At 40.1% G+C, this 4,933-nt stretch overlaps 1 protein-coding gene across 1 annotated transcript in view; it reads right to left on the reverse strand.

The window, feature by feature from the left end:
* Positions 1–4,933, reverse strand: part of nkain2 (sodium/potassium transporting ATPase interacting 2) — a gene marked incomplete at its 3' end in the record, with an annotated part of 81,161 nt that overhangs the window by 20,627 nt on the left and 55,601 nt on the right.

The raw sequence follows: 4,933 nt of genomic DNA on the forward strand, positions 1-4,933 counted from the left end.
GAGAGAGAGAGAGAGAGAGAGAAGGGGAGAGGGTCTGGCGCCAGTTAAAAATAGCTTTCAGATTTATAATTCCAATGGGTTGGGATCACTCAGATTAGATCTGAATCATGCTCAGGCAGGGGTTATGATGAGGACAATAAGAGAAGGAGAGAGAAGAATGACGGGAGGAGGCCAGAGAGAGAAAGGAAGAGAGAGGAAAATGGGAGTAGCTTGGTTTTGTTTTGGTGTTTCTTCATGCACCAAAAGCTCTTGTATGATGATTGGACGATGAGGAAGAGAGAGACAGAGGAGATGCTTTGTGTTGTGGTGTCACGGGGGGGGGTCAGTAACTACAACTATTACTGTTTTGGTTTTAGGCAACAAAGTTAAGTTTTGTTTTCTTGGTTTATTTCTGCAGGACAATCCATAAATTATGGATGGTCCAACAGAAGTATCGCAAGAAATACTGAATGGATTGCCATGAAACTTTGTAAATGCATTCAAGGTTCCCAGAAAATAAATCCTTGATTTAATGTATGACCAATGACATCCCATGATAATACCATGATACTCCGCCGTAATTTGTGTGCCGCAAATGTTAGCATGCTGACTGGCCAGACTAAGATTGAGACACGGTAATCATAAGCAGCTAAATAAAAGTATGTTAACAATCTCATTATGTTAGCATGCTTCCATTAGCATTTAGCTCATGCCCTGTTGTGTCTGAGTAAAGCCTCACAGAGCCGCTAGCGTAGCTGTATACTCTAAAAGATTGTCTTCTCTTTGTTTGTTTAGCTTGTCCACCACAGCGTGGCCAGTCCCATCACTGGCAGAGATAACTTCAAAACACAGCCAGAAGCTGCAAAGAACAACACAAATGACAACGAGTAAATAAACAAGCCTTTTCGGTCCCTGGTTGTTCAAGTTCTACTTCACAGCAGCAGAGAAAGACCACATAGCAGTGGCCCCTGCAGTGGCAATGTAGGGTAACGTTATCTGCTTTGGCTCCTCTACAAATCCTTTTAATTCTAAAGGCCTGAAAGACGCACCATAAATCAGTCATGATAGTCGTCTTGGTTTAAAAAATGCTAATATTAATGACTCCACTTTGCAAGGAGACACATAGATCATTCCCCAGATGGCCATGCAAACTGCCCTGACACACACACAAACTACTACTGTAATACACACACTAACAAATGCATTACACACACACACACACACACACACACACACACACACACACACACACTTTCTCTTGCACTGCTCTGCCATTAGTCCAATGAAAAGCCTTAATGCTCTTTAAAAGCACGCTGAAAGCGAACGTGACATGAACATTTCATTTGCTAATTTCCTGTGGTGATCTTTTTACCAAGATATAAAAAAAAAGATCATAAAACACTGATTTTTCTCTAGTCGTCTATCAAAATCCAGTTACTCACTACTAAAGCCTCACAGAATATTGAATAATCTCCTCAATGAGCCAAAAAAAACCACTCACAGTACATTTTCACTGGGGATTATCATATTTAACAACCACAAAATAGTGGAGTGAAGGGGTGATCAGTCCCTTAAAGGTAGGAAAGAATGGACGGCCCATAAAGGAAAGCTCACACTTTTGATTTTGAGCCCGGGAAGCAAACCACCACACATGGTCGCCCGCTCCACCAACCAAGCTATCCGGGCGGCCAGCTCACACTTTTTCCATCGGTAGGATTATGTGCCTTTATCTAGTAAAGACCACAAATGGCAAATCCTTAAATTGAGCCAAATGGATTAACTTCTTAAATCAATATTATCTGTTTTTTACACTGTAGACTCCCCTTTGTCTTGATCTTAACCTGTCCCACTATCCTCCCTCCACATCTATACTTAACTCTGTCACCTCCCTCCATATTGTTAAATTTCTTACTTAATTTGTTCCCGTTCTCTCTATTACAGTACAGTTAGTCATACAGTGGTCTCTCTTTCCTCTCTCTCCCCCCTCCCACTTTTTCTTCCTCGGCCCCTCTCTATTTCAGCGTAATGAGTAAATGCCTCATTAGCGCAGAGCTCTGATTAATGCTACCTCCCCTTGTTGTGCTCCTCTTTTTAATGAGTAAAATCTCTCTCTCGCTCCCTCTCTCTGCCATCACTCTCCCTCCTTCTGTCCCATACTGTCGCTGCCTTGCTCCAAATCTTCTTATATTTCTTCACCTCTTTTCTTTCCAGCTTGTCTCTCTCTCTCTTTCCCTCTGTTTAATGGGGTTTGGAGGGGAGCAACAATTATTTCTGTACAGTCTCTATCAGTGCTTTTTTAATGAGCCTCTCGAACAAACACACACACACACACAAAAAAAGTAATTATCAGTGAAAAGCTAAATTTGGCAAAGCCGGATGCATTGCTACTTATTCGGCAGAATTCTCTCATGTTGTGAAGTCAGTGAAAAGGGGCATCCGGTGAAGGATGCGCCCGTTTTTTAGTTGTCGTTAAGTTAGTTGCGCTAGCCCCTTGCTGAATATGGGAACAAAATAATCTACAACTTCATTCAACTTGAGAAAAGACGAAGCAGCATTAATTCATTCACAGGTTTAGCTTTTGTTGGAACACAGAGAGCAGTTTAAAAAGAGCTTCTATGAATCATAAATATAACAATATAAGATGTGCACAAAAAAACTTCCCCAAAAAAACCTGTTTAGGTGGAGAGAGCCATAGTAACAAGAAAAGGTAAGGTTTTAGATTAAATATGCCTACTTTAAAGAAATCATTTGGCATTTTAGAAATTGTGCTTTCTTTTCGAGAGTGAGAGAAGATTGACACCACTCTAATGTTTATCTGTAAAATATGAAGCTGTAGCCAGGAAACACTCAGTTTAGCTTAGCATAAAGACTGTGAGCAGGGGGAAAACGCAACCCAGGCTTTCTCCAATTGTAACAAAAACTGCCTACAGTGATATCTCGTTTGTTTAATCTGTTCATAAATCAAACGATTCTCCTAGATATCGCTTCATATTTTCTATACAAACACAAGAGTTGTATCAGTCTACTCGTCTAATAACTCTCGGCAAGAAGGCAATTAAGCTGATTTTCCACAATGTCTATTGCTTTTAATTCCTAAATTCCATTGTACCTCTACAATGTGATGTCATGTTGTCTATACGGTTTCAATTATCAGTATGAAACAAACCACATCTAACAACTAAAGACACCTAGAAAAGGCGAGGGACACGGGTTTTCCTTTTCCATTTAGCTGTGTCTGAGGATCGGGAAGTCATTGAGGTTACAGGGTATGTGTTAAAGCTTGGAACCAGACTGGTACTAAGAATAAATAAAAGTGCGTTATCTCCTTTCTATTTATCCAGTGAGCCGCAACAACAAACCTCTACCACCACAGACGGAGAAAAAACCCCGTAAAAACACATTTAAAATTAAGCCCATTTCCCCAGAGTAAATACTACCAGTGTTTGAAGATAGCGCTTTTCTTTTTTAATAACACTTTTTTCAAATATTAACAGGTTTAATGTTCACAACCTGCACAAAGGATGTGGAGGCTAAACTTAAATGATCCCACACTCTCCAGTGGAATACAAAACTTAAAAATTAAATTACAGCTGGGTGCTGGCATTGATGTATTGATTTTATATGGTGGAATTGATGTAGCATCGCAGCATTTAACCCACCATAATGATGAAACCATAGCTCCAAAATATTAATCTGTCTGGTGATGAATGGGCTTGTATGGCGTGCAACATCAAACAAAACATATTGACTAGAATTGTATATCTGTGTGTGTGAGTTCCTTAGCTCTTTACTAAGCGTAATTTCTGACTTTTTGTCCCTCATAATATTTCCTCCTCACCACTCACACACTCAGTGTCTCACCACTCACACACACACACACTCACACACACACACACACACACACACACAGTGTATAATTTTCAGTGTGCTAGTTGAGGATCATGCACTCATGCTCTCAGGTCTTTGTCTCTGACTGTGGGCTAGTGCCGCTTCAATGAACCACATCTGTTTTTCCTCTGCCTCCCTCTGCCACGTCTTTCTCTCTTCGCCCTACTTCTCTCTCTCTCTCTCTCTCTCTCTCTCTCTCTCTCTTTCTCCCCCGCTCTGTCATTTTACCCTCAATTTCCCACTTCTCCGTTTTCCTTTGTCTTCCTCTCCCATGAGATGGAGGGATGGAGGGGGAAAAGGCCAGTGAAAAAGGTATTTCCCCTGATGCCATGTTAATGCTACCTGAAGCTACATTTGAGAGCAGTTTAACACTTAAAATAAAAAGAGAAAGTCTGGCAAAAAATGTGTGTATCCAACAAAATAAATGATGCTCTAAACCTTGGCAGCATAAAAAAGGGGCACTTGGAAATGAATAATTTAGCAAGGTTGTGTCCAATTCAGATCAAAGCAGATGACACATAAACTAAATTTGTTTTTTTTTATAATCTATTACGTAATGCTGTTTTTCAGGGTATGCAAATGTTCAGTTCACAGTTCAAACTGTCTGGACAGGGTATTACCAAATGTCTCAATTCAGAGGATCAAAAAAAACGAACACAGACCTTAAGTAAATGTTGAAGGCAAATTTAAAGGACTGTGATCATTGTATTTTTTACTCTACAGCCCAATACATAACTGTAACACTTATAATCTATATATTATATATATTAATTTATATATATATAATATTAACAATTAAACAATATATTAACAATCTCCTTCTTGGTAAGATAGCCCTTAGCCTGGAAGTGTGTTTGGGGTCATTGTCCTGTTGAAAAATAAATGATGGTCCAACTAAACGCAAACCGGATGGGATGGCATGTCGCTGCAAGATGCTGTGGTAGCCATGCCGGTTCAGTATGCCTTCAATTTGGAATAATCCCTAATAACACTGTCTGTCTGTCTCTCTCTCTCTCTCTCTCTTTCTCTCTCTCTATCTCTCTCACCCCCAACCGGTCGAGGCAGA

This window comes from Etheostoma spectabile, chromosome 18 (genome assembly GCF_008692095.1).
Source record: "Etheostoma spectabile isolate EspeVRDwgs_2016 chromosome 18, UIUC_Espe_1.0, whole genome shotgun sequence".
In the NCBI taxonomy this organism is placed as follows: Eukaryota; Metazoa; Chordata; class Actinopteri; order Perciformes; family Percidae; genus Etheostoma; species Etheostoma spectabile.